The sequence below is a fragment of the Girardinichthys multiradiatus genome, chromosome 5, assembly GCF_021462225.1.
Source record: "Girardinichthys multiradiatus isolate DD_20200921_A chromosome 5, DD_fGirMul_XY1, whole genome shotgun sequence".
In the NCBI taxonomy this organism is placed as follows: Eukaryota; Metazoa; Chordata; class Actinopteri; order Cyprinodontiformes; family Goodeidae; genus Girardinichthys; species Girardinichthys multiradiatus.
In genome coordinates this window covers 25002722-25011612 of record NC_061798.1, presented here as the reverse complement: position 1 = coordinate 25011612, position 8891 = coordinate 25002722, and the positions used below count along the sequence as shown (strand labels likewise).

At 41.0% G+C, this 8891-nt stretch overlaps 1 long non-coding RNA gene across 1 annotated transcript; it reads right to left on the bottom strand.

Annotated features, from left to right (window-relative positions):
• Positions 1-7806: 7806 nt before the first annotated feature.
• LOC124869165 lies at positions 7807-8361 on the bottom strand. The gene is made up of 2 exons (XR_007038507.1): positions 7942-8361; positions 7807-7874 (listed from the first exon to the last, which is right to left on the bottom strand). It is a non-coding gene; the product is annotated as an uncharacterized LOC124869165 (long non-coding RNA).
• Positions 8362-8891: the final 530 nt, after the last annotated feature.

Here is an 8891-nt window from a genome sequence, read left to right as displayed (position 1 = left end):
ATCGGGGAGGCCATTCCCTCTCGAGGTGTCACTGTCGTTTCCCACGTGGGTGTTGAAGTCCCTAAGCACAATAATGTAGTAATTGTAAGAATGTAGGGGCACTATGCAGCACCCCGACAGGGACACCAAGAAGCTTGGATACTCCGCACTACCGCCCATCCCGTAGGCCGAAATGACAATCAGGGACCTGTCCCCAACCGAAGGCGCAGGGATGCGACCCTCTCATCCAGTGGGGTAAACCCTGAGCTGGGGGGCAACAAGCAAACCCACCCCAGCCCGCCAACTCTCCCCGTGGGCCACTCCAGAGTAGAAGAGAGTCCAGCCCCTCTCGAGGAGATGGATTCCAGAGCCCACGCTGTGCGTGGAGGCGATCCCGACTATTTCTAGTTGATATATCTTGACCTCCAGCACAAGCTCAGGCTCCTTCCCCCCCAGCGAGGTGACATTCCATGTCCCTAGAGCCATCCTAAGCATCTGGGGATTGGGCCGCCGAGGTCTCCACCTTCGTCTACCACCCAATCCTCATTGTTCCAGTCCCTCATGGTTCCCCCTGCAGGTGGTGGGCCCACTGGGGGATTGCCTCGCGTCTCTCATTCAGGCTTGGCCCGGCCTGGTCCCGCGAGGAGCAACCCAGCCACCAGGCACTCTCCGACGAGTCCCGTTCCCAGCCTTGGCTCCAGGGTGGGACCCCGGCTGACCCGTCACCTAGAGCCTGTTTGCCATGGGAGACCCTACCAGGGGCATTTAAGTCCCAGACAACATGTCCTCTAGGATCATTTGAGCACTCAAACCCCTCCACCACTTTAAGTGGCGGTTCAAGGAGGGGTATTTATATATATATATATATATATATATATATATATATATATATATATATACAGTATATATATATACAGTATATATTTAAATTGTGGATTCTCACCAGACACAACAAACCTTTGAATGAGCACACATGGAATTATATAGTAAACAAAAAGTGTGAAATAGCTCTAATCATTTTTATATTTTATATTTTTACAAAATAGTCACCCTTTGCTTTTGACCACCTGAAATGGTTTTCCATTTCCAAAGAGTCTTGAAAGAACTTCCCAGAGGTTCATAAGATAAATTAAAAAAGGTACTCTTTGGTGTAAGGCACGTCAGGTTATATTTGGATGCTTTGTGGGGCCAACCTAACAATATGGGGCAAATGAGTGCATTATAATTTCAGGTCATGAAAATTATAAACTATTGGATGTAATTACTTCAAAATCTGCCCCGCTTAATGTAAAGTCTTGCAATCATTTTTCTCTTTTGTAAGGTGATTACTGCTCCTCAAACTTCCCAACATGTTTAATTCAAAGAAAACAATATGATAAAATTATAATATTAACAATTTTAGTGCACATAATTCTAAGAAAGTGTATGCTGGGTGGCAATCTCACCCTTTGAGTCGTTAAGATTAAGTCAAAACAAATGACATAAAGTTATGCCCCTTCACTTAACCACACTCTAGTTCAGACTTGACACTCCCTCACCCCCTACCTTTTTTATAATATATTGCTTAGCTTTCCTTCTACTCATCTCTTTATCGCTACCCTTGCTAAAAAGTGCCACTCCTACATTTTCACAGCATGACAATATTTACACCCTTATCCTCTAACGATGACCTCCTTCCCACTCATTTATCCTAACCCTTATTTCCTCTCTAGGGCTGAGATCTGTGCCATCCTAGTGGCATACAGGGAGGCAAATGTTAATACGGCTTGTGACAGCATGGAGCCAGAGACAGGCGTGGAGGAAAAACAGTGATAGTGACGAGTACATGCATATGTATGAATACACACATATGCATAATCTTAGAGAAGAAGTGCTGTAGATTTGCTCACATATTTCCATAACATCAAGCCATTGCGAGGAGTGCGTGTGAGCACACATCTTAAAGAAGTGGTATGGTAGAGAATGTTGATGCTGACATTCCTTTCTCTGCCAGTAACTGTTTCTGGAGAAAGCAACAAAAAAATGTGTGTCTGTTGGAGATAACACACGTGCTTCTGTTTTTTATCATTATTGGTATGAGCATTTGTAAATGTCAGTTTATGTATTTTAAACTCTTTGCATAAGTGCATGGCAATGAGACCCCTTAGCTGTTCACAGAAGGGCAAGAGTGGAATTAACACTTTATTTTCCTGTATTCTTAAACCAGTGTATTCTATTGCATGTAATACATAGTGCAAATGAGAAGCCATATTTTATTTTTGTTTCTAAAAGTTTGTTTATCTACTGAAGCCTTTGTACCTGACAAATGGCAATTTGGTCAGCAACTTATAACTAAAACTAAAACATTGAAGCATAAACTGTTATGTGAAACTCAGTGGTAGAACTAGCAGTGTGTGTACATATAAAACCTGTCCACGACAGAACAATTTTTATTTTGTCAGTTTTGGCACTGTTTTACCTGACTCCTAGAGCTGTATGGTCAGGATCTGTGCTTTGTGTGTCTGTTGGTGCTTTTACTGTGCTCAACCCCTAGATGGCATGGAATCTGGAGGGGAGTTGACAGGTGTTCGCTATTCCCGATTACTCTGCAGAGGACTATTTAAGGAGGAGGCTGCCAGCAACTCACTGCCAGAGTGTTGCCCTTAGTGGTTTCCTGAACCTAATTTTGCCTTGCATTGAATCCTGCCTGGATAAACCATTTTCTGGAAGGGAGCAACCCAGTTCCATAAACAAAGACTCAAGTCTATCATGACTTTGTTGGATCACGCCGGCTGGCAGCCTCCTGATACCTGCGTACCTCGGACCTCCATCTGCGAACCCTGTCCACCCTCCTCCCTCCATCGCACCTCGTGGATTACAAATTCTCCTAGCTTACCATATCCACCAACTTCAGTCTCAACAGCCAACAACCACTTGGTTTTTCCACTCCCCCTCTGGCAGATCCCTCCACCATTCTTTGTAAGACAGATTTATTATTTTCATGGGTTCAGCCCCTGAGTTATCCCAGCTTACCTTCTTGTTTATTTCTACAGTTTGCATCCTGGTTCCAGTTCCCTGCATTAATCACCCAGTTGTAAATAAACACTTTACCGAACAATACTGTCTCCTGAATTGTTTTCTGCATGTGGGTCAAATCCTTTAAACTCAATATGACATGTACAATGTATCATAATTGCAATAGCCATTGCAGTATCAATGCATACAATATTACAATTGCAAAGGATTGCTTGGATCTGCTACTTTCTGTATTGTGATGCACAGTCTGCATGCTAATGAAATATTTTGGCAATTGTAAAGACCTTCACTGCTCTTGATGCCCACACCTGATGTAGAATTCAGTGAGTGAGATACTGAAGCTGACAGAGTAGCAGGGATATCCTGTATAAGAGAAAAAGATAAATAAAACTTTATTTTAATTTCATTAAAAAAAAAAAAAAATAAGACATAAGTCAAATTAAGGCATCTGTCTAAAAAAAATAAAACAATGTATAAAAGGAAGATAAATAATAATAAATAAAAAAAAACAGCATTAGAGAAGAAGTCAGAGCTCTCTTTAGGGCACTGCAAAATTCTGATATTACTTGCAGTCAGAAGAATAAATCTGATAAAATTAAAAGATTACTTTTAGTCAAGATCTGCCAGGAGTATGAATAATTGTGGGCTTAGCTGTAAACCTGTTTAACACAAACAATTATTTTGCACAAACCAACCACATAATTTAAAATTGGTGCTGATCTGAGGTGAAGAAAGTTACTCTCATTCCATCAAGTTCCTACATCGCATCAGTGCCACTGCCACTCAAACTGGCCCACAGCATGATGCTACCACCACCGTTCTTGACACTTGGTACCATTTCATTTAAAGGTTTGGTTTGAAAGCCTCACCATTACACCTCCATACGTACTTGTTACCAATATTATACAGGTCCTTCTCAAAATATTAGCATATTGTGATAAAGTTCATTATTTTCCATAATGTCATGATGCAAATTTAACATTCATATATTTTGGATTCATTGCACACTAACTGAAATATTTCAAGTCTTTTATTGTCTTAATACGGATGATTGTGGCATACAGCTCATGAAAACCCAAAATTCCTATCTCACAAAATTAGCATATTTAATCCGACCAATAAAAGAAAAGTGTTTTTAATACAAAAAACGTCAACCTTCAAATAATCATGTACAGTTATGCACTCAATACTTGGTCGGGAATCCTTTTGCAGAAATGACTGCTTCAATGCGGCGTGGCATGGAGGCAATCAGCCTGTGGCACTGCTGAGGTCTTATGGAGGCCCAGGATGCTTTGATAGCGGCCTTTAGCTCATTCAGAGTGTTGGGTCTTGAGTCTCTCAACGTTCTCTTCACAATATCCCACAGACTCTCTATGGGGTTCAGGCCAGGAGAGTTGGCAGGCCAATTGAGCACATGGTCAGTAAACCATTTACCAGTGGTTTTGGCACTGTGAGCAGGTGCCAGGTCGCGCTGAAAAATGAAATCTTCATCTCCATAAAGCTTTTCAGCAGAAGCATGAAGTGCTCCGAAATCTCCTGATAACTAGCTGCATTGACCCTGCCCTTGATAAAACACAGTGGACCAACACCAGCAGCTGACACGGCACCCCAGACCATCACTGACTGTGGGTACTTGACACTGGACTTCTGGAATTGTGGCATTTCCTTCTCCCCAGTCTTCCTCCAGACTCTGGCACCTTGATTTCCAAATGACATGCAGAATTAGCTTTCATCTGAAAAAAGTACTTTAGACCACTGAGCATCAGTCCAGTGCTGCTTCTCTGTAGCCCAGGTCAGGCGCTTCTGCCGCTGTTTCTGGTTCAAAAGTGGCTTGACCTGGGGAATGCGGCACCTGTAGTCCATTTCCTGCACACTCCTGTGCATGGTGGCTCTGGATGTTTCTACTCCAGACTCAGTCCACTGCTTCCGCAGGTCCCCCAAGGTCTGGAATCGGCCCTTCTCCACAATCTTCCTCAGGGTCCGGTCACCTCTTCTCGTTGTGCAGCGTTTTCTGCCACACTTTTTCCTTCCCACAGACTTCCCACTGAGGTGCCTTGATACACCACTCTGGGAACAGCCTATTCGTTCAAAAATGTCTTTCTGTGTCTTACCCTCTTGCTTGAGGGTGTCAATAGTTGCCTTCTGGACAGCAGTCAGGTCGGCAGTCTTACCCATGATTGGGATTTTGAGTGATGAACCAGGCTGAGAGATTTAAAGGCCTCAGGAATCTTTTGCAGGTGTTTAGAGTTAACTCGTTGATTCAGATGATTAGGTTCATAGCTCGTTTAGAGACCCTTTTAAAGATTTGCTAAATTTGTGAGATAGGAATTTTGGGTTTTCATGAGCTGTATGCCAACATCATCCGTATTAAGACAATAAAAGACCTGAAATATTTCAGTTAGTGTGCAATGAATCTAAAATATATGAATGTTAAATTTTCATCATGACATTATGGAAAATAATGAACTTTATCACAATATGCTAATATTTTGAGAAGGACCTGTATGATGCACTTTTTTATCACAGACCATAAAACCGTATTTAAGAAAGACTTTGGAATGTCCATGTTGGTAGCTGTGATGTTTTTCTAGTGGTCCCATAACGCCTGTGTAAATTAGGAAGCAGAATCACTGTTAAAAATTGTTCGATTTACTTTTACCTTTACAGTCTTTTCTTTCATAACAAAGTATTTTGCAATAAAATAGTTGTCAAGCGAACAATCAAAAGGAGAGACAGTGGCTGTAATGTTAAAATGACAGTTTTATGATGAAAAACAATGAGGCTGCAAAAGCCTGGTTACACACCCTTAAACTAATTCATATCTAATTATGCAAAGGTATCAGTCATGAGAAAGAACAAAGAAAAAATCCCACAGCATTGAATACAGTGTATAATGGGGAAAATATGGGACAACAGTGACCTTCCATAAACTGGATATTTCTCCAAAACTGAGAAAAAGAGAAAGCAGAAACTAGACAAAGATGCAGCCATCATAGCAACACTAAAGGAGATGTAGAAATTTCAAGTACTGGTTATGTTCTACATGTGAGAACAATCTTCTGGATTCCCCGTGTGTCTGGATTAAGGGCAGGTTTGCAAAACAGAATTATTTTCTTCCAAAGAAAACTTCCAGGCATGGCTTAAATCTCTCAAAACCATTTAGGTGTTATGGTCTAATAACACCAAACTTGCACTTTTAAAGTTTGGGTGCGGCAGTGCCACAGGGGTTAAGTATTTGACCCATGTTCAGAGGCTTCAGTCTTTGGCACAGCTGTTGCAGGTTCAATTCCCAGCCCAGGTGACCTTCTGTGCATGTCTTCCCTCTCTCTACACCCCTCTATGTCAGCTTACTGTTGAAAATGAGAAAATAAAGGCCTCTGGCAAGATCATTCCAAAAATAAGTTTTGAAATGATCTTGCCAGATTCAAGAACTAAATTCGATATAAAATGTTTGAGGCCACCTGAAGAGGGCTGAGGACAAGAGATCTCTTCACAATACAATAGTGCTGGAAAAAAACATTTGCAAGGAGCAGTGGGCAACTAATGTGGCTGTCCAAAAAAGATGTATGTATAAAAATGTGAATATAATCAATCAGTCATACATAGCTATATGGATAGATGGCTAGATATAGAAGACAGAATGGAAACCCTAATGTGTATTAATTCCTAGATCCCATTTAGTTTAATATTGAATGTTGTGCATTGCCAGAGAAAACCCCACAATTGTAATTTACTCATGCCATTAAACACACATTCAACTGCCATTGATAAGTAGAAAGAAGTGGGATTTAGTGTATTAAAAGAAACAAGGGTCTCTTTCATGGTACACACAGATGTGAAAGAAAAGAACAATTACGAGTAGAAACAAACCAACTGTTAGCTCTGATTGCAATTTAAATCAGCCTCACTTTCATTCCGTTTGTGGTTCTCTTAAGAGGCAAATCTTCTCAATCACTCTGTTCAATTATGGGATGATTGTGCTGCTTAAATGACCTAGACCTGATTGCCTTCTCTCTCTCTCAAATTTTTTTTTCATAATTTTGTTCTGAGAAAAATTGTATTTAAATATTGTCTAAAAAATAACATAAGGGCATCACTGTAGTTAGATTCAATGAAAACAAGATAGTATGGTGATGGTCAAAACTATAACATACTAGGTACATATTGAATGATTGGTCCATAAGTGAACATGTCTTATCCAGCCAGTGTCTGTGTTTTGAGTTTGTGTTTTTGTTTATTTTACCTGGTCTGGTCCTTGTTTCCTTCAGTTTACCATGGCCTAGCTCGCACCTGTTTCTTGTTTCCCCTAATTACCTGGTCTTGTTTTTCAATGGTTCTCCCTGCATTTCCTGTATTTAAGTTCCTTAGTTGCCTTTGTTCCCCGCTGTGTCCTGGGTCATACTTATCTTTGTTCCTGGTCGTACCTGGTGATGCATCCCATGTCCTGGCCTGGTTCTGGTTTCCCTGCCTGGTCCGTGAATGAGAACAATAAATCTTGGATTTACCATTTTTCATCTGACTCCTGGTGTCTCCTTCTCTCCACTTTGGTCTTACCCACAAAAGCACCTCATGACAGAACATGGGAATTAGGCAACTACCACATTTTCTATTCTATTCTATTTTTTATTTAGCTGGTGCCACTTCATCCCTTCCTACCTCTATGCATAAATATATTTAAAATATATTTAAAAACCCAGAAGGCAAAGTGTACCAGAGTCAAATTCCTTGTTTGTATGTACGAACTTGGCAATAATGTCATAGTTTTTAAGGCCGACTTGACCCACATGCAGAGGACACTCAGACAGAGAAGAGTAAATTAAGTTTTTCTTTTATTTCTTTTCGACTCAGGAACGAGGTGGGCAGAGCGATCAGGAGACACACTGCAAAAGAAGAACAGAGGTGAGCGCAGGAACAGATTGGAATATTCAAGCAAAGACCTATGCTCACTTTCCAGAAGGCGATCGATCTGCCAGGGGGAGAAACCGGTTCAAGTCTGTGGTAGTGCCTGCACGGAACGATTGGAGCGATCTGATGTTCCAGGTAACAAGTGGTGGACAGGTTGCACCTCCAGCTGGAGGACTCGCAAGGGCAGCAGCAGGTTCTAGTCTTGACAGGAGGTGGGTTCAGGAGGAAAACCCCAGCTTGGCGTGAACAGCCTATGACGAAGGAAACAAGACGGATAATTAATCAAGGCTCAAAAAACAAGTGGAGCTTCCAGAATTCAGCAGATAATGGCCAGGTAAACACTACCACGGTAGGCAAACACTCAGGCGTAGAAAAGCCAGCGAACCACCCTCATATAGTCCTCCAGCTGATGAAGCAACGACGTACACCTGTCAACACTCCGGTCTGCAGCTCCAGCGCCTCTTAGGGGTGAGAGAACGTCAGTAACAGGCAGGTTGAACAACAGACTGTGACAAATAAAGCTGATTCTGATTCTCTACTTCATACCTATAAATAAACCACCCTCCTATCCATTTACCTAAACACTGATCTCTTGGTGGTTATGTATTTTTAAGGTAAATCATGATTAAAAAATTCAACTTGTGTAACATTTAATATAAGTGTATATTATTTTATAACAGAATTTATAACCCATCCTAGTTCCATGAAGTATGATTCTGATCCCCATTTGGACCACTAACTGCATTTGAAATAACAAGTTAACTAAGAATGAATCTATTTCACACACATTCACATTACTTCTCAATAAACTATAAGAGAGCTGTAGAAAATTAATTTGAAACATTACAAACCTTTTGTCTACAAAATGGGTGTAAAATTTTGCTAAGGTGGGTTTATTTATGCGTGAATTGTAAAAGACATCACATGGTAGATGGGATCCTTTTATTACCTGAAATCACCAAAACTGAAAAAGTATGAAGATGCAAAGATTT